We start from the raw sequence: 12,724 nt of genomic DNA, 5'->3' as shown, positions 1-12,724 counted from the left end.
CTAACAATGCTTGATCTCTTTTCACATGTTTACTGGAGCAGTTTAATGAATTAACCACTGCCCTTGAAAAGAGCCATAAATGTAGATTGTTAGCAATAGCCATTACACTTAGAAAGAATTTGGAAAAATAGATTGTGTAACAAATTCAGGGAAGATGTGTTTGCTAATGTAAAAAATCTTGGAGAACAATTTTAAGTTAAGAAAAGTACACTCTTAATAGAAAAGCAGGAACGCTTTAAGGTTGATGAGCAGAAAAAATAGCCCAAGACAGCATTGGCTGTCTGGGCACCCTCAAACTGGGTCTAAAACTGAGACAGCAGTTGATTCACCTATATTTGTTTTTCCCCTCAGCTTCTTGATATGATTTAATAAAAATGATTAATGAGTAGATGCACTCCCCTTCAAGATTTAAAGTACAGGTGCCAGTACCATGCCATTTTTTATTACTGTTGTGCTATAGCACTACTTGAGATCTCACAGGAAGATACCTCCAGAAAAGCTTTTATTGTACAGGCATTTTTTTAAAAATCAATTCTGGGTTTTTTTTTGTTTTTCTGTATGAAACTGAGAATTGTTCTTTCAAGGTCTGTAATGAGTTGTGCTTGTATTTTGATTGGAATTGCATTGAATCTTTAGATTTCTTTTGGTAGAGTGGCCATTTTTACTATGTTAATCATACCAATTCTGGAGAACGGGAGATCTTCTGATATCTTCCTTGAAGTTCTTTTTTTTTCATACAAGTCATTCACTTGCTTGATTAGAGTCACACCAAGATACTTTATGTTATTTGTGGCTTTTGTGAAGGGGTTTTGTTTCTCTAACTTCCTTCCGATCCCATTTGTCTTCTGTATACAGGAGGGCTTCACTTTTTTTAAATTTAATTTTGTATCCAGTCATTTTGATGAAGTTGTTTATCAGCTGTAGGAGTTCCCTGGTTGAATTTTTTGTGTTATTCATGGATACTATCACATCATTTGCAACACAAGCTGGACTGGATGTGGAGAAAAGTGAACCCTCCTCCATTGCTGGTGGGAATATAAACTTCTACAACCACTTTGGAAATCAATCTGGTGTTTTTTCAGAAAATTATGAATAGTGCTACTAGAATATTCAGTTATACCAACCCTGGGCATATATTCAGAAGATTGTCAACCATACAACAAGGACATTTGCTCAACTATGCTCATAACAGATTTATTGACAGTATCCAGAATCTGGAAACAATTTAGATGTCCCCAAACCGAGGAATGGACACAGAAATTGTGGCACATTTATACAATGCAATACTATTCAGCAATTAAAAACAAGGAAATCAGCAGGCAAGTGGATGCAACTAGAAATGATCACTCTGAGTGAGGTATCCAGAAGCAGAAAGGCAGTCATGGTATATACTAACTTATATGTGGATATTAGTCATATAATATTGGGTTTAAAAATACTAAAATCTAGAGTCCTAAAAGATCTAAACAACAGGAAGAACCCTAAGGAAGATGCTTAATCCTCATTTAGAAAGGCAAATGGGATAGACATCGGTAATGGGGGAAGATAGGGAACAGGGCAGGAAACTACCACAGAGGGCCTCTGAAAGAATCTACATAGCAGGGTATTGAAGCAGATGATTAGACTCATAGCCAAATTTTGGGCAGAAAGCATGGATTAATATGGAAGATTCAGGAGGTAGAAAGACCTGGATGTGAGAGGCCCTCCACAAGGAGGCCAATTGAGCCAAAAAATATGGGCCCAGGGGGTCCTGTTCCAACCAAGGACCATGCATGAAGAACATCTAGAACCCCTGCTCAGATGTAGCTCATAAGTATCTCAGTTTCCATGTGAGTTCCCTATTAAGGGTAACAGGGGCTGTCTCTGACATGAATTCAGTGGAAGGCTCCTTGATCACCTACTCCTAGAAGGTGCAGCCTTGCCTGGCTAAGGAGGAAGAAGGTGCAGTCATTCTTTGTCAGACTTGATAAGATAGGCTAGCATAAGATAGTAGGGAAGTAGGACTTCCCCTATTAGTGGAGTAGGAGAGACAGCATAGGTGTAGAAGAGGGAGGTAGGTTGTAACTGGTTGAAGATGAGGGAGGGGCTTACAGCCAGAAAACAAAGTGAATAAATTGTAATATTCAATAAAAAAGAAAAAAATGAGGGTTTTTTTTTCCTGAAATGGTTGGACTCAGGCAACTGTCTCTTAAAAACAACTAGAAAGAATAGTACTTCATCTCTTCACATTTTCCTTTTTCCTGTAATACTATATATAATAAATACCCTTGATAAAATTCAGTGGTTTGTTATATATTCCTAGTATTATAATATTATAAAATATTTTACAAATCAAATTTTGATATGTTAAGTGTGTAAAAATACTTTATGAAAAAGTGGCTTGAACTTTCAAAAGAGCAAAGAATGATTACTCAAAACTCAGGAGAGTGAAAATGGAAGGAAAATTGATGGAAGAATAAATAATATATAAATAAATTAATATCTCTTACACAGTAATTATAACATTTTGGGTATTGAGATTTAAAAAATATACACAGAATATTTCTCAAGTAAACAATGTAAGCTATTATTAATATTATTAATAGCTCTTATGCACACACCCCAAAGTATTTCTTTATATTATTCCTCTTTTCACTGAAATGTGTTCTTTGACAAGTCATGCCACTACACCGTGATGTTCAGGCTCTAATACTGAGTATTCAATTCTTATTTCAGAGCACTGACTGCTTTTAGCCAAATTAGGACTGAAGTCAAACAATGTTTGATTTCTGTGTCTAACGCAGGTCATAACTTTTGATGATACATTTTGAGTTCATCCACAATTTCAAAGTAAAATGATTGCCTTTCTTGAAATGTTAAATGATCTCTCTCCCTCTCTCATACACGCATACACACACACACACACACACACACACACACACACATGATAAATGTAATAGTTATTGGCAACCCAAGACTTGAAATTGAAAGAGACAAAAGAGGGATATATGAGAGATTTTGTAGGTAGGACAGAGAAACGAGAAATAATGTTATTATATTAAAAATCTCAAAAAACAAAAGTACATGTTTTCCATGAATAAAAAAAATGAATAATATTATATTTTGCACTCATGTGATTCAGGACAATCAAGTCCATTCTATCTTAGCACATGGTAAGCTTTGCTTCAGTAAACATGAGTGTAGATGTGTGCTGGATCAGTGCAAGTCATCTGTTTCATATGGATAATGGTGGAACTCCTCATTCAGTGTGTACAGTACATACTCTCTTTTAAATTGACTCAAGAATTTTAGTATTTGTTTGTGTAAACATTATAAAATAAAGTTCCACTAAACTTCTTTTTTGGTCCACTTTCTTCTACTGTCTCCTTTCATCCTTTTACACAGAGATGCTCTCCAACCTGGATGATAAAGAGTGTTCAGTAGGTGCAGCAGAAGAATGGACATTGTTGTCTAGTCCATTCTGTTAGTTCCTGTCTTTCTATTGGAGAATTGAACATCCAAGTTGAAAGATTTCAATGAGCAATGTTTATTATTTCCCTGTATTTTGTAGTAATGGTGTGGGGTTTTGCCTCCTGATTTGATGCTTGGGATTATTCATTCTTTGTGTTGTCTTGGGTGTGGTTAACACTTTAGATTGGAGTGTTCGATTGATTGGCTTCTGTAGTGAAGTTTTACAGAGATACTGCTCATATTTGGTTTTATTATGCAATATATCTTTATTCATCATTTATTATTGAAAGTTTACTGGATGTAGGAATAAGGGTCCCTTAAAGATTATATGTAATCTGTCTCAGCCATTCTAGGTTTAGAATCTCTCTTGAGAGATCAGGAGTTATTCTAAAATTATATGCAACTTAGTATTTTCAACTTATAACTTTTAATATCCCTTCTTTGTTTAATATACTTTTCTTTACATTTAATGTTTTGATTTTGTGTGCTGAGCACAATTTCTTTTCGGTACGCTTTAATTGTTGTTCTATATACTTTTTGTACTTTTACAGGCTACCCCTTCTTCATTAGGTTAAGGATACATTCTTCTATTTTTTTTTTTTTTTTTTTTTTTTTTGCTGAAAATATTTTCTAGGATTTTGATGTGAGTTTTTTTCTTTTTTTTCTATTTCTATTATTCATAAATTACTTTTTTGAACTTTTCAGATTTTCTGGATCTTTTGTGCATGGCTATTTAATGTTTCTTTTGACACAATTGTTGTTGTTAGTCTTCTTTTTCTTCTTCTTCTTCTTCATCATCATCATCATCTTCTCATCCTTCTCCTCCTCCTGCTTCTCTTTTCTTTCTCCAACTCCTCCTTCTTTTTTCTTTCTCTTCATCCTCCTCCTTCTCCTTTTTTCTTTTAAAAATAGTCACTTTACTTATATATTCATCCGGATTAAAGTTTTCCCTTCCTTTAATCCTGGCATCTTTTATATCTCCCCTTCTATCCTGTCTAAATTCACCCTCATATTAAAAAAGGAGGGCTATAATGTATAATAAGAAAATAAAATAGCAAAAAGACAAAAGCAAACACATCTGAGTAGGAAAAGAAAAATAAAAAGAGCCCAAGTTGGGAAGTGATGAAGACTTGATCATACATGCAGGACTTTCATAAAATATTAAACTTGAAACAATAGTATACACACAGAGAACCTGTAGCTTTAAAAATAGAAAAAAATAGTCAGCAAATTAAAATAAGAACTATGATAAAAAAAACTTTTAAATGCATGCCAGAATTCTAGGACATGAGAATCCAAACTTGCCAGTGAGGGAAATTTTTGGCCATCTACCTTTTGGAATGTACTCTTAAAAATACAATTAAGAGTAGTGCCTGGGATAAAATGAGTGTCCCTTGGAGAAAACTACATTTTCATTTGCAAGCACTTATCAATTAGAGATAGGGCTAGGGACAGAACACTAAAGGCCTTGTGCATGCTGCCTCAGTCTCTCACAGTTTATCTATTCTTCAGTCCTCTTAATTTATAGTGCTTTGTTCTTTGATATCCTCTATCCTTTCTGGCTCTTACACTCTTCTAGCTGAATTACTTAAGAGCCTGAAGGGCATATTCTGACGTCTCTCACTAACTGTCTATTTTCTCTATGGGTCTGTGAATTTGTCTCCATCAGATGCAGGATGACTTTTTTTTTGATGATGGCTGAACAAGATACTGGTCTATGAGTATAGCAGAATGGTGTCAATGGTCATTTCATTACTTTTAGTAGAATGTAGTATTTGTTTTTCCCCCAGAACCATGGGCTGTGTAATTTCTTTTTCTTGATCAATAAACCAGTGTCAGGTGTGGATTCCATTATGTGAAGTGGGCCTTAAGTCAAACTATAGATTGGTTATTCACTCCTACAACTCTTGCACTAATATGTCTTACAGGTAGGACATTGTTATAGTTCAAAAGTTTGGTAGCTGGGTTAGTGTTTATATTTCTCCTCTTGTAGTTGCCGAGCACTTCCCATATCAAGGTTGCTAGAATATAAGTCTGAAGGTTCTATTTAGGTACAAGCTCTAGTTATTTGTGTTCCATGTAAGTGTAAGTGTTATCTCCAGCAAGAGGGCATTGCAGTCAATTTATGGAGAGCAGCCTATAGTCTTGGCAAAAGCCTGTATTGTTTTGGCATTACAATCACACTACTTTGGACAATACCTCAGTTAAATATAAACTATTACCATTACTGGATGCTTTCTTTAGTGACAAGAGATTTCCAGTTGGGACTTTCTTCTTGTGTGGTGATTTCATTTATATTGGCTTCTTATATGTATATATTTTAGAAAGTTTCTATTGCATTAGGTTTCCACTGTACCAAACAAATGACCCTTAATTTTACCTGTCTTTTTTCATGTTACCTTTTCATTGCCCTCTTCCTTTCCCAATCCCCTTCAATTCTATCTTTTTAGCCCACCTTCCACTTGTACCAAGTATTTTATTTCCCTTTCCTATGGAGAAATCTCTGCCTCCCCTAAGCTCCAGTTCTTAATCTGTATGTATCCCCTGTGGTATTGTATTCAGTTGCTTCCATATCATACATCTTGCAACTAATATATATGTAAACCAAATACATACCCTATTTCTCTTTTGGGGTCTAGGTTCTTTCACTCTCAGTTACCTGCAAATGTGCATTTACCTTCATGTTCCATGATTTGATTTTTAAATGTCTGAGTAATATTTGATTATGTAAATGTACTACTAGTATAAGAAAAAATAGAGATACACACTGGAAAGCTAGAAATACACACTGTAAAAACAGATAAAATCTTCAACAATGATGCTGACCAAACTAGATGTCTATATGTAGAAACATAGAAATAGGTTCTTATTTTCACATGAAGTCACCTCCAAATGGATTAAAACTTCACCAAAATTTATATACAGTTAAAGTATTGAAGTCAGCACAGCTATTTGACAAAGATCCAGCATAGCTGAGTTGCATGTTACAATAGCTTTCATGCTGTCTTTCAGGCTTGGTCTTTATCTCTACTTGCTACATGCTTAGAGGGCTTTCAGTACATGTAAGACCTGGAGACATTGGAGCAATGGGAAATACTTCAATGAATCATTTATGCCTTCACTCTGTGGTACTGCTTCTAAGCTTCTCCAGAAAAATTCTGAGCATACTGCCTCTCTCAGAAATATAAATTTTCTTGTCCTACATGAATGTCTTCCTTGTGGAAGTTGTAATTCACATAAAAATGGCAGGGAATTCTTTATGAGACTTCAGCTCCAAGATAGTCTTGCAAAATCGACCCCTGTGCTTCCTCAAGAAGAAAATAATCAGAACAACATACTCTTAAAAGGCAACCACAGTTTGTAGTGCTAGGAGAGTTGATAGCATTTGAGATTAAATACCTCGTATTGCTGTATCCTCAGGCGATTAATTGGCATATAAGATTAGGAGCTACATATGGTATGCCCCTCAATGACTAGACAGAACTGTAAATGAATGGCTGGAGACATCTTCACCTTACACAAGGGTCTATAATGATGGACAAAGAATGTTTTGTAAAAATGATTTTAAAAGTGAACAATTATGACCTCCTTTTCCTGTAAATATCAGCTTTCAGAGTATCACTGTGGTGTTGTATGATCAAAATAATGAAAGAATACTTAGATTTAGCACATAGGTAAATTCTACAAAGATATGAGGTATAGACAATGCATTATGCCAGGAATTTAATAACAACTGTTGCTCCTTTGGCATAAATTGTTTTTCATGAGGCTGTCCATTAAAATATGATAATATACTTCTTGGGACAAAGCAATATGCCCAGGCTGGCTTGAAGATTTTCTATCTATTGCCTTTGAATCTGAGAATGTGTCCAACCTGAGAATGGGCTTTCAGGCTGTGGCAAATATGCCTCCAGATTCTCAAAAATGTCAGGTTATGGCATTGATGAAGAAAAAATGATAGGAAAAAGAGAAGGTTTATCAATGATGACTAAATTTATGACCAAGAAACAGTTAAAACACCTATCTGGAGACAAAAATGATATAATCTATGTTTTAGAACAACGTGAATCTCTCTTTTATTATTGAAATCTGTCTAAATAAAGAAGTACTCTGACTGCCAGTGAGTCAAGACTCTAAGTTTCTTTGGACAACCATGTCTGACTCATTTCTCCTCCACCTTATCCTTCCCTCCTCTCTGGATACTATCAAAGGCTGGGGCTGGTACCCAATCTTTTGCCACACTTTCTTTTCTTTCACACTAGGGTGAATACTCACAACTGAAGATCTAGAGCTATATGCTTCAGAGTAGATAGGACATGTGAAATCTGTGTTCTAGATTTGAGTTACCTAAATCAACATCGTCATTTATATTTCTATCTACTTATGTGTATATCATTTCACTTATCTATATCAGTTGAAGGATATTTAGGTGTTCTCGTTTTGTACCTATTGTGAACAGAATAGCAATGAGTATGGTTGAGAAAATATTTTTGAAGGAGTATGTTGAGTCCATGGTGCATATGTCAAGGAAAGTTACAAGTGGTTCATATAGTAGATTTATTTTCATAATTTTGAGAATTCTGAACACTGATTTCCGCTGTGGATGTACAATTTAGCAAGCTCCCTTTGCCAGAGGTCCAGGTTTTTGCTTGTCCAACAGAAGATGTCAACTGTCAACCTAATTCCTGTTTCCTCCAGAAAAATAAAATACTAAGGGAAAAATATATAATACCTGTATTATTTATCTAAATTACTATTATGTAATTAAAATTTGATTACTTATATTTTCCAGAAATTAAAAAGTAACATGTATAACTTACTAAAATATGTTTTCAGAAGTAGTTTCTGTTCTAAAATAGAGTGTATCTATATAACATTGCTTAAATGAAGGGCTCTTATAGTTATGGTTAGATATACATTTTATATAAACTTACTATAGTCCAGTTATTGAACTTAATGATGGGTGAGTCATGGTGCTTGAGAAAGATCCCCAAAACTATAGCTGTGCTGACAGATAAGCACAAAGCCATACAGGCCAGGGCCAAACCCAGAGGTTCCTCAAATGACAGGAAGGTCACTGCCATGGGCAGGCAGTAATTTCTCTCAAGGTTTGGGTACTCTTGAATTCAGCAAGGGATACATTCCTGCTGATATGTGGGGAGAAAGTAAATCAACATCTCAACTCCTATTAGTCACTCCATGAAGAAAGATTTCCAATGATATTGTCTGCATCCTATCACATTCTCTATTACTATAGTGCCAAGAAGAACACTAAACATATATTATTTGTCATTTGAGGTTTTGGTTGCCTAAGTTCTTTTTTCTAGATAGATCTATGATTAAAGATGAGTATTTTTTGTGTTTCTCAGTAAATTGTGTCTTATGTATGCTTCATTCTGTCACCCATATTTATCATTAATTTTTACATTTATATTCACTTTGAATTCCACTTGTAGCCCCCTCCCTCATCTACTCGATGTACCATTATCCCTCCCTCCTCCATTATCCCCTATCCTTCTCATGTAGTCCTCTGATAGGGAAGGTCCTATCAGACCCTAGCCTATCAGGTTCCATTAAGACTCCCTGTATCCTATTCATCTGTGGGCTGACTAGGTGGCCCCACCAGGGAGAAGTGATCAAGAAGCAGGCAACCAAGTTCAGAGACTGTCTCTTCTCCCCTTACTAGGAATCCCATATGGAGACTGAGCTGTCCATGGGCTACATCTGAGCAGGGATGTAAGTCCTCTCATACTCTTTGGTTGATGCATCAGTCTCTGCATGGCCCCAGGACCCAGATATTTTGGCTTTGTTGGTCTAATTGAGTGACTCCTGTCCCCTTTAGGTCCTTCTATCTCCCACTTCTTCAATAAGACTTTTTGTGCTCTATACAAAATTTTGCTGTGGATCTCTCCATCTGCTTCAATCACCTGTTAAGTGGAGTCACTTAGTGCTCATCCTTGGAAGGCTCCTATCCTGTTCTCTCTCTTCTATGTGCTCTGGCATCTATCCTGTTTTCTTTCCTGAATGAGAATTAAGCATCTTCCCTATGTTTCTCCCTGTACTTTAGCTTTTTAAAGTCTGTAGATGTTAGTATGTCCAATCTATATTGTATGGGTAATGTCCACTTATAAGTGAATATATACCAAACATGTATTTCTGCTTCTGGGATACATCACTCAGGGTGATCTTTTTTAGTTCCATCCATTTGCCTGCAAATTTCATGATTTTCTTGTTTTTAATACCTCAGTATTATTTCCTTGTGTAAATCTACCACAATTTCTGTATCCATTCCCCCATTGAGGGACATCTAGTTTGAGTCCAGTTTCTGGCTATTATGAATAAAGCTGTTACAGTCATAGTTGAGCAAATGCCCTTGTTGTATGGTTGAACATCTTTCTGATATATACCTAGGAGTTTTTTAGCTGAGTCTTGGAGTAGCAGTATTCCCAGTTTTCTGAGAAAGCACAAGACTGATTTCCGAAGCAGCTGATTTCCGAAAATCTACAAGTTTAGATTTTCACCAGCAATGGAGGAGGGCTCTCCTTTCTGCACAGCTTCCCCAGCATGTGTTGTCCCTTGAGTTTTTGATCTTAGCCATTCTGATGGGTGTGAGGTGGAATCTCAGAGCCATTTTGATTTTCATTTCTCAGATTTTTAAGGACGTTGAGCATTTTTAAGTGTTTCTACACCATTCAATATTCCTCTGTTGAGAATTTCTCTTTATCTCTGTACCCAATTTTTAATTGGATTATTTGATTTGTTGGGTTCTTTATATATTCTGGATATTAGCCTTCTGTCAGATGCAGAGTTGGTGAAGATCCTTTCACAGTCTGTAAGCCATCATTTTGTCCTGCTGACAATGTCCTTTGGTTTAGAGAAGATTTTCAGTTTCATGAGGTCCCATTTATTGATTGTTGATCTTAGAGCCTGTGCTGCTGGTGTTCTGTTCAGGAAGTTGTCTCCTGTGCCAATGTGTTCAAGATCTTCCTCACTTTTTTTTAATAACAGATTAAGAGTGTTAATTTTATGTTGAGGTATTTGATCCACAAGGACTTTATTTTATGCAGGGTGATAAGTATGGACCTATTTATATCTTTCTATATGTGGACATCCAGTTAGGCAAGCACCATTGGTTGAAGATGTTCTTTTTTCCATTGAATGGTTTTGGCTTCTTTGTCAAAAATCAGGTATTGTAGCTGTGTGGGTTTATTTCTGAGTCTTTGTTTCACTTCCACTGATTCACCAGTATGTTTCTATGTCAATACAACACCATTTTTACTGTTTCTCTGTAGTACAGCTTGAGATCCAAGATGGAGATATCTCCAGAAGCTTTTTTTTCTTTTCTTTTCTTTTCTTTTTTTTATTTTTTTAATTTTTCATCAATTACACTTTATTCATTCTGCATACCCCCACAAGCCCCTCCCTCCTCCACTCCCAATCCCACCCTCCCTCCTCCCTCTGCATGCATGCCACTCCCCAAGTCCACTGATAGGGGAGGTTCTTCTCTCCTTTCTGATCTTAGTCCATCAGTTCACATCAAAAGTGGCTGCATTGTCCTCTACTATGGCCTGGTAAGTCTCCTCCCCCCAGGGGGAGGTGATCAAAGAGCAGGCCAATCAGATTATGTCAGAGGCAGTCCCTCTTCACATTACTATGTAACCCAATTGGACTCTGAACTGCCCTGGGCTACATCTGTGCAGGGGTTCTGGGTTATCTCTATGAATAGTCCTTGGTTGGAGTATGAGTCTCTGGGAAGTTCCCTGTGTTCAAATTTTCTTCTTCTGTTGCTCTCCTTGTGGAGACCCTGTCCTCTCCAGCTCTTACTATTTCCCACTTCATACATAAAATTCCATTCACTCTGCCCAACAGTTGCCCATCAGGCTCAGCATCTGCTTTGATAGTCTGCAGGGCAGAGCCTTTCAGAGGCCCTCTGTGGTAGGTTCCTAGGTCGTTTCCTGTTTTCTTCTTCTGGTGTCCATCCTCTTTGCCTTTCTGGATGGGGATTGGACATTTTAGTTAGGGTCCTCTCTCTTGATTAGTTTCTTTAGATGCACAGGTTTTAGTGGGTTTGTCCTATGTTGTATGTCTATATGAGTGAGTATATACCATGTGTGTCTTTTTGCTTCTGGGACAACTCACAAAGAATGATCCTTTCCAGATTCCACCATTTACCTGCAAATTTCATGATTTCCTTATTTTTCATTGCTGAGTAATATTCCATTGTGTAGATGTACCACAATTTCTGCATCTATTCTTTAGTTGAGGGGCATCTGGGTTGTTTCCAGCTTCTGGCTATTACAAATAAAGCTGCTACAAACATGGTTGAGCAAATTTCCTTTTTGTATGCTTGAGCCTCTTTTGGATATATGCCTAGGAGTGGTATGGCTGGATCTGGGGAAGCACTATTCCTAGTTGTCTGAGAAAGTGCCAGATTGATTTCCAGAGTGGTTGTACAAGTTTACATTCCCACCAGCAATGGAGAAGGGTTCCCCTTTCTCCACAACCTCTCCAGCATGTGTTGTCACTTGAGTTTTTGATCTTGGACATTCTCATGGGTGTAAGGTGAAATCTCAGGGTTGTTTTGATTTGCATTTCCCTAATGGCTAGTGAGGTTGAGCATTTCTTTAATTGCTTCTCTTCCATTCAGTATTCCTCTACAGAGAATTCTCTGTTTAGCTCTGTTCCCCATTTTTTAAGTGGATTACTTGGTTTGCTGCTTTTCAGCTTCTTTAGTTCTTTATATATACTGGATATGAGTCCTCTATCAGATAAAGCGTTGGTGAAGATTCTTTCTCAATCTGTAGGCAGTCACTTTGTTTTGATAACGGTGTCCTTTGCTTTACAGAAGCTTTTCAGTTTCATGAGGTCCCATTTATTGATTGTTGCTCTTAGAGCCTGTGCTGTTGGTGTTCTGTTCAGGAAGTTTTCCCCTGTACCAATGAGTTCTAGGGTATTCCCCACTTTTTTTTCTAGCCAATTTAATGTGTCTGGTTTTATGTTGAGGTCTTTGATCCACTTGGACTTCATTTTTGTTCAGGGTGATAAGTATGGATCTATTTTCATTTTTCTACATGTAGACATCCAGTTGGACCAGCACCATTTGTTGAAGATGCTATCTTTTTTCCATTGTATGGTTTTGGCATCTTTGTCAAAGATCAGGTGTCCATAAGTGTGTGGGTTTATTTCTGGGTCCTCTGTTCGGTTCCATTGATCCACCATTCTGTTTCTATGCCAGTATCATGCAGTTTTTAAAACTGTTGCTCTATAGTACAAC

This window comes from Meriones unguiculatus (genome assembly GCF_030254825.1).
Source record: "Meriones unguiculatus strain TT.TT164.6M chromosome 13 unlocalized genomic scaffold, Bangor_MerUng_6.1 Chr13_unordered_Scaffold_34, whole genome shotgun sequence".
Lineage (NCBI taxonomy): Eukaryota > Metazoa > Chordata > Mammalia > Rodentia > Muridae > Meriones > Meriones unguiculatus.
Note: the sequence above shows the minus strand (reverse complement) of the source record.